This window comes from Lolium perenne, chromosome 5 (genome assembly GCF_019359855.2).
Source record: "Lolium perenne isolate Kyuss_39 chromosome 5, Kyuss_2.0, whole genome shotgun sequence".
NCBI lineage: Eukaryota > Viridiplantae > Streptophyta > Magnoliopsida > Poales > Poaceae > Lolium > Lolium perenne.
The window spans coordinates 261,496,879-261,505,611 of NC_067248.2; the positions used below are offsets into that span (position 1 = coordinate 261,496,879).

At 44.0% G+C, this 8,733-nt stretch overlaps 1 pseudogene; it reads right to left on the reverse strand.

The window, feature by feature from the left end:
- Positions 1 to 1,394: 1,394 nt before the first annotated feature.
- On the reverse strand, positions 1,395 to 7,390 carry LOC139831838 (uncharacterized; annotated as a pseudogene).
- Positions 7,391 to 8,733: the final 1,343 nt, after the last annotated feature.

Below are 8,733 nucleotides of genomic sequence, written 5' to 3' on the forward strand. Positions count from 1 at the left end.
GTACTGTATATGTTATCATTCTTTCTTTTGCCGAAAGGAATTCTGCACAAACTCGATTATTATCGATCCAGATTCTTTTGGCAAGGGGACAACGAGAAAAAGAAATATCAACTGGTTAAATGGAGTATAGTTTGTAGTCCCAAGGATCAAGGCGGGCTTGGAGTTCATGACCTGGAGGTCAAGAATTCAGCTCTGCTTGGTAAATGGCTGTTTAAGCTTCTTACCGAAGATGGGATTTGGCAAAATATTCTCAAGAGAAAGTATATCGGCTCGAAGACACTATCCCAAGTGGTTTGGAAACCTGGGGATTCACACTTCTGGGCTGGTCTTATGGCGACAAAAAATGTCTTTTTTCGCTATGGTACTTTCTCGATTAAGAATGGAGCACAGATACGGTTCTGGGAAGACAATTGGTTAGACAATGCACCCTTATGTGAACAGTATCCTGCCTTGTATAGTATTGTTCGTCGCAAGGGTGATACCATTGCTACGGTAATGGCTACCTCACCTCCGAATGTGACGTTCAGACGAGTCTTACTTGGGCAAAGGCTAGTGGCATGGAATTCTTTAATTCACCGGTTAGAAGATATACAACTATCGACTGGACCGGACGAATTCAGATGGAATCTACATGTAGATGGCACTTTCTCAGTAAAATCGTTATACAATGCGATCCTTCATTCTGACATACCAGTTGATAATAATAAAAAAAATTGGAGGATGAAAATACCATTAAAAATTAAATTTTTTGGATGGTATCTTCGTCGAGGGGTCATCCTCACCAAAGATAATCTTGTTAAGCGAAATTGGCATGGGAGTACACGGTGTGTTTTATGTCATCATGATGAAACTATTAAACACCTATTCTTCCAATGCCAATTTGCGAGATCTATATGGTCGATCATCTAAGTAACGTCTAGCCTGTATCCTCCGACTAGTGTAGCCAATATCTTTGGTAATTGGCTTCATGGTATTGGTTCAAGGTTTAAGTTGCTCCTTAGGGTGGGGGCGCTATCAGTTATCTGGGCACTTTGGCTATGTAGAAATGACAAGATTTTTAATGATAAAAATTGTTCAATTTTGCAGGTCATCTACAGATGTACAGGTATTCTCCGTTCGTGGTTACCTCTTCAGCGAGTGGAGAACCGAGAGCTGTTTACGGAGGTCTGTACACGGTTAGAGGCTACGGCGAGGGATACTTTTTCCCTACATGGGTGGCAGCATAGTTTACGGATTAGAGCACCACCCACATCCTAGGCGTTATATGATTCATCGCTCCGATATGTATTTCGCCTTTTCTTTTATCTGTTGACTCGAGACATATAAACGGCTGTGTGCATCCTGGTTATGCAGAGGCTGGATGTAATTGCTTTTTCAAAGTAATAAAGCATCCTTTATCGAAAAAAAATCATTCTTTCCCTTTCAACACGCTCTTCCTCTAACCTCTCCTCAAGTTGTTCCCTCTGAGCATGCTCTACATTAATCCTCTCGGTCCATAGTATCACATTCATCTTGTAACTTCTGTTTTAATTCCGTGACCTGCTGGTTGAGCTCTGAGTTTACCTTTTGGGTAGCACGAGCTTGCTCTTCAATCTGAAACTTAATCCTTTCAGACCTAGTTGGCAGTTTGGCCATGTATCCAAACCCACGAGGCTGCGATGACTTGCATTTCACCGATTCTTTATATGCAGTCCGGAAAATATTGATTCTTTATTCAACAGAAACTGAATCTCCAGTTTCAGTTTCTCTGTTTTCAATGTCTTGACATGCTTTTTCCTAATTACGGAAACAACACTCACATCAGATGAACAACCATACACGATGAACAACATTAAGTAAGTTTACAGTAGCTTCTAAGTCAGTATACTCACGTAAACTTTTTTGGACTCTTCGGTAGTCCATGATCCATTCTTGCAGTGGGTGATTTTCCAGAGAGCAATACAGTCTGGCTCTTCTTCAGTTTCCTTATTTTTGTGCAAGTAGTGCAACGATTAGATGCTACAAACATTAAAGCATAGTGAGTAGCGAATCATGCAGAGTGAGTAGGCTCGTACATTCTCAAAACTCAGTTGAGAGTAGGATTTTGATCCAGCTCTGTGGTTTGTCTTGAGTTTCTTCCGGTTATCCGAGTTCTTTTGGCTGAGTTCCTACACATTCAGTAATAAGAAAAGAGTGAGACAAGCCACACATTCAGTGATAAGAAAAGAGTGAGACAAGCCATTTCATGATAGTACACAATTCACAAACTGTGAGCATAGAGATAACTTTCAATTTCTGATCAGTGCCAAAGTACTGAATCATCCATTCCCACTCTTCCGGTTGTAAATCTTCTGGTATATTTTCCATTATTGTATCATCTTTTTTGTATGCCTTGTAGGTGCTGCTTAGAGATGCCCGCCAGCCTCTGTATCGCTCTTTCGCAATTTTTAGAATTTTCTCTTCTGTTTCAGGTGCATCTTCCAGATCATATCTGTCCTGTAATGCGTACAACAAACGTATAGACTTTAGTAGTTCATTATGGACGGAAAAATAAGATAACACATGTGAGAAAGGTTGTACTCACCAACATATCTGAAACTATGAGTCAATGGATGTCAGGGTGAATGTCCGCCCACCTCCTCACTCCAATAATTGGTAACCTTCTTTTCATTATGATAACTATGTCATCCTTGAATGAACGGTTGTCCATTCCTACTGTGCCGTCCAATTTATCAGAGAATGCAATATTTAGCTTTCCAGCTCCATTGACATGACGATTCTTACTTGCTTTCAAACCTTTCAGTACACCTCTTCCTTTGTCCTTGGGTGTGTCAGGGTCTACAGCCCAAAACATACACAAAGAATTGTATTATTGTGTAGTACATTGTAAGAAATGAGGACATACATGTAAAAAAACTAGTACCGTCCTGTAGTTTCGGGCGGTAGTGGCGAGCATGGGAAGGCCATTCAGTAAGGGGGCACATGTCATCTTCACACACTGGAGTGCTAGATTATTCTTCAGTTCCTGTATCAGGGTTACCATTTGCACCGATTCAGCAATCAAATTTTTTCTGCATTATAGCAAATGGTCGACATATCTTTAATGTCAAAATAAATTACCAGATCTGGCTTTTCCATTTTTTTTTATGTAAGCATGTAAAGTATCCACCCTATTCCTCGTAACAGATCCTTTCTCTACTAAACATGTAAACAATAAATGGACATAGCATTAGCAATGTGCACGACTCTGAAACCTGGTTAATAATTGATGTACTTAATTGCGTACCATTCATGGAGGAGAAATTTGTATCTTCTGTTTCGTTTGAATCTTGGTCCTCAATTGATGCATCCCTAACTGCATGTTAATCCAAATAGTTGATTAGTTAAAGCATGCATTAAAATGTGAACGGGGAAATATTTATTAAAGTATGTATTGAAGGTGATGTGCGATGGAGATTTGGGATGAAAGGATAAAACCTGAGACAGTGTACACTCGCTTCTTTCTATTGGATCCGCTTTCATCAACACTCTGAGACCCTGGTGTTGCAATATCAACGTTGGGTTTCTCCCTAAACACATACAGGTTGATCTTCTTCTCATTATTGTGCAGGGATATCATTCTCTCCACTTCAGGTGCATGCTCGATGGGAACAAGTTGTGCTCTGTCATGGGCATTTTTTACCCTGTAGTAGAGGTAATCAAATGCGATACTGAAGCCAACACTTTCAATCATACTGACCAATTCCAGATAGGAGATGTCAGATCTTTTTATTGTTGTTTCCATAACTTTATTTTTTTTATCAACATCTTCGTAGTACACATTAACTCCCCAAATCTCCTCGTGAGTCTACAGTTAGATAGAAGAAAAAAATGAGCACAAAAATAATCAGTAAATTCGCAGATCTTAAATAAAAGAATAGTTACATGGCTATTTAAATAAAAGAATAGTTTGTAAAATGAAGCATGCATGTATCGTTAATTCTCAGTTCGATACACGATAAGAAAAACATATATATTCGCATATGATCAACAGAGGAACAACATGCTGAAAATTGACAGAGGCATTTTTCACATGGATAACGAGTCTCCCATCGTCACTACGATGGTGCACAGCATGGCAAACCCGAATTACATATGAAATCCTATGATATACCAAGTGAGCTTCATACACAGATTTACGTTTGGAGCAGAGGAAGAACTGAAAAAAGAATATCCAAGAAAAACCAATTTCGAGAACAGATTTACGCTAGTGCGGACGCGGGAGGCGCGTCATGGAGACCGCGCTGTCCTCAGCATTTTCGCCGGCGCGGGCGAAGCAACGGCGGCGGCGCCTAACGTGGCAACAATCTGATATGGATATCCAGGCCTGGTACACTAGGACATCCATTGATACGAGGATTAAGTCTAAGGTTGTACCATTATTGTATCGTAGTATTATTATTAGTGAATAATGTAGCCAGGTCATGTGGTGGGCCATCTAAGGTTTTTAAGTTGTGTCTGTTTGACTTGGGCATGTCCAAGTCAAATTAGGTTAGGCCCAATAGGGGATGGCCGGACACCTCTCACTCATATAAGGAGAGGGCACGGCTAGGGTTAGGGTTAGCTTTGGTTGAATCTTGTAATCCTGAAGCTTATCACCAGCCCTGCGGGGTTGGCTCCTTGACGGCGTCTCGGATGTTCATCTAGGTATCTATCAATAAAGATATGAGAGTTCTTGAGTTGTCAAGGGTAATCATGTGTACTTGAGTATCCTTGAATCTGTCAAGGGAGTTCAAGATCTATCGGTCCTATGGATCATCAAGGTGCATCGTGAAAGATCGGGAAAACATTCCTTATCATCTTGCTAAGGGGGATCCCAGCAGATCCTCCTATGGTGTTGCTCGATCTTTCACAGCGAGAAACCCGGGTAGATAGATACCTCCAATTACGCGCCGAACGCAACCTGAAGTAGGGGATAAATCCAGCAAGCAATGTGATGGAGATCACCACGCCTCAAGAACAAAGCACGACAATCCTTGATGAACACAAGAACCTCCGCAGCAACGATAATAGATAAACGGCGGCGCCGTCACCGGAGGGATGCTTCACCAAGTACACACGCGATAGCGTCTAGAATCAACTCAAACTAGTTCTAACCCTAAAACCCTAACCGTCCCACCCTCATATGAGGGGGTGGCCGGCTAGCCCCTAGTGGGCCTCTCTACCTTGGTTTGGACAGGCCCAAATCAAACTGGCTCAAATCAATAAAAACCCTAATTGACCACATATGACCATTACATAAAATAAAATAACTAGGCTGGTGGAGTTCTGAAATTGGACTCCACATAGGCCTTCATGCCCGTATCACAATAACTCAGTTGCATTTCAGAAATTCAATTCGGCTCCCGGGTGCATATGCTCCCTCTTTCAAAAAATTATATTTTGAAATGTCGAAAAATTTTGACAAAAAATTCTACATGTACATCTCCACAATATACGTACGTTCGTCAAGTTTCGCGAGGAACCAATATGTTTTGTGGTCTGTGTAAAAAAAGAGAAAATTTATCTCCTGAAAAGCCTTATTTTCAGCATTGAATTTTGTCTTTTTTACACACGTCACACGACAAGTCAGATTTTTATGGAATGACTTTGTGAGCGTGTAGCACGTGAAGATGTACGTTCGAATTTTTCATTTCAATTTTTCAAAATTTCAAAATGTATGTAACATGCATTTCAAAATAAAGGGAGCATATGCTCCCATGTGCCAAAACACCATCCCCGTTGCATTTCAACATCACTGACAAAAATAATCTGCACATGTGCTAGTATCTACCATTAATGGGTTGTTCTGAAGTTGCACCCACAGACCTAAGAACTAATTTAATCATGACATGAACAAATATCCGTGGATAATAACTGTCAAGGCCATGGTAATAAGGTAGTGTCGTCGACAGCATCTAACCGGTTGCCCACGTACATCTTTGGGCAGCACAAGGCTTGCGTAAGCAGTAAGTTCCACCATTTCATGGGCATTTCCTTTGGATATAAGAAACACCATGCTCTTCGTACCTGTTTGCTAGATACAATTGTTAGGTGTCTGGCGAGCAGGGCAAAACATAACCTAAAATACCAAACTTACTCTGCTGGAACGACCCGAGAGATGCGAGAATGCTACCTCCAATCCAAACACTTCAATCAAAATATAAATATATCAGCGATGTCAATGAACATCTATTAGATGAATCTCAGAGGTCACGTCCATACACAACCAGTCCTGACGCAGCGTGCAATTTTTCCTGGGGAACATATAGAAATATTCGACACAAACCCAACAGCTATGCTATGCATTTGTGAATTATTGATGTATGTGACTATATTACTATGCTATGCATGTATATACTATATATGGTTATATGTTGCTGAAATATTATTTTTTCTTTATTATTTAGCAAATTGTCTATATGAATTTAGCTCGCTATAGCTTTTTTTAGCCTTGGAACACCGCGGCTATAGGCCGAGCTAAAATCCTTGTTGATCACACCCGCCAAAGGAACATTAGAGCATCTCCACCTGCGGGCCTGATAGCGGTCCCGATAACATATTGGGGGCTGACGTGGTTTTTTGGCTCGCACCGGTGCACCCCAAACGGCGCCGGCTAGTTTTCAAGCCCAATAGAATCGCCGGCATCCCCGTGTCGGGCCTTCGCGTAGGGCACGAATCGGGCGCGCTGGCGCCTCGCGACACGACGGTTTTCGCGGGTGGGACGCCTTGTCAGCGAGAGGACGCGACGGTTCGCATCGGCCGCGACGCGGGAAGGTTGGTCGTCGGCATTTAATGGTCTCCCACGCAGAAACCGAGGCGACCACGAGGACAACGACTGGCCACGCGGCATCCAGTCGCCTACGCCGCCGTAAATGCGGGTAGTTGCCACCGCTATATAGTACGTACGTACGCCGTCCACCACCGCGGTCCTACCACCGCCGTCGCTCCATTCTCTCCTCTCCAGCTCAAAATGACGCGTCGTCTGAAGACGACGTACTCCATGCTTGGCCTCAACAGCCGCGCGCTGCCTCCACCACCACCGCAGCCGCAGCCCAACGCGGAGTACAGCTCCGACGACGACGAGGACCCACGGTTCGCGACGTGGCTCGAGGCCTACGTCGCAGACGTGGAAGCAAAGGCGGTGGAGGAGGCGGTGAAGTGGAGAGAGCAGCCGCAGGCCCCCGCTGACCCGGAGCAGGCGACGATCCTGGCGTCGCTGAACGCGCAACACTTCCAGAGGTTGAAGGACGAGGAGCGGGAGTTCGTCAACGACGCTAACCTCAAGCACGCCCTCGAGATCTCGCGCCAGCGAGCGGCCACGGAGGAGGTGGGACACCTCCTCATGGAGGCGGAGCGACAGAAGCTCTACGAGCTCAATGCTCATCGCCATTACGAGGCGTTCGCCCGCGAGCTAGCGAGGGCTCCGAGATCGAGACTTCTCGGCAAAGGCTAGAAGCGCGGGGACAGCGCCGCCGGCAAGCTCCTGCGACGCCAGCCGCCATGCTCCACCGCCAGATGCGCGAAGCAAGGGACGAGAAGCGGGCACGGACGCAGGCGGCAAAGGCGAAGAACGACGACGAAGCAGGCCCGTCGCGCGCTCCAACCGACGGCCAGTAGATTAGGATTAATTTTAAGTTTTATTTAGGTTTAAATTCGAGTTACTTTTATATAAATTTTGTATAATTTCGTATAAATTTCGATTTTTAAATATCATTTTAAATTTATATTTCTATTGAGGCCACACTATGGGGGCGCCGGTGTGGAAGCATCATCCTCAAATAAAGGATGTTATGCCGACCGCCTCCTGTACGGCAGTGCCGACACCCCTGCCGACGTCTATTTAGGAACCGCCGGTGGAGATGCTCTTACAAACCACCTTGGTATAATATGCACTCCAAGCTTTCCTACCGAGATGGGTGACGGAGGGAGCACTTTAATCAACGAGTATTGGTAAGTCTAAACTGTCTAATCTGTTGGATGAACGTTGGTATTTATTTATCCTACCGTAAAAAGCCTCATTAGAATATATATTTCAAGTTCTGTCGACGAGTTACATACATCCGTCAATGAGACCTGGACCTGGTGGGATACGGTGTCCACATGCGGACGCGAAAAGATATACCCAGGTCAGGGTAGGACTTTCTGGGTACACTCGAACAGTACTGAGATAGTGAGGCAGCTGCTACCGTACAAAAAAACATGACTGTACCACGGAGACAGTGAGGCGGCTGCTACCGTACAAAAGGAAACATGACTGCATCACCTAGGCACCTGTGCTCGCTTTCAAAACAGTGTAAACCCCACCAAAGAGATATCGTCTTCCACTGAATTCTGCTACGACGCGTTTTGGTAACCTGCACCCTGCTCTTCTGCATGAGCTGTGAGCATGGGAAAAAATAGCGCGCTATTTCAGCGTTACGATGTAGCGTTTTTGGATATGTCACGTTACATCATTTCAACGTAATAGCGTATTTTTTAGCCAACGCTTTTTTGTTATAGCACGCTATTTTTTTCCTTGGCTGTGAGAAACGAAACGGTTTATTTGGTTGGCTGAAAGGTTTTCGAGTTGTGGCCCAACCGCTTCTAAAAGCACACTCGGTCCAGGCTTCGGAACAACGCTCGATTTAGCTGTTTTTAGCCGGCATGTTCTCTTGTCTTCACTTTTCTGCTCGACTAATGCAACCTCCGCAAGTGCTATCATTTAATCTCACCCTTTCTTATGCTACTCCACAC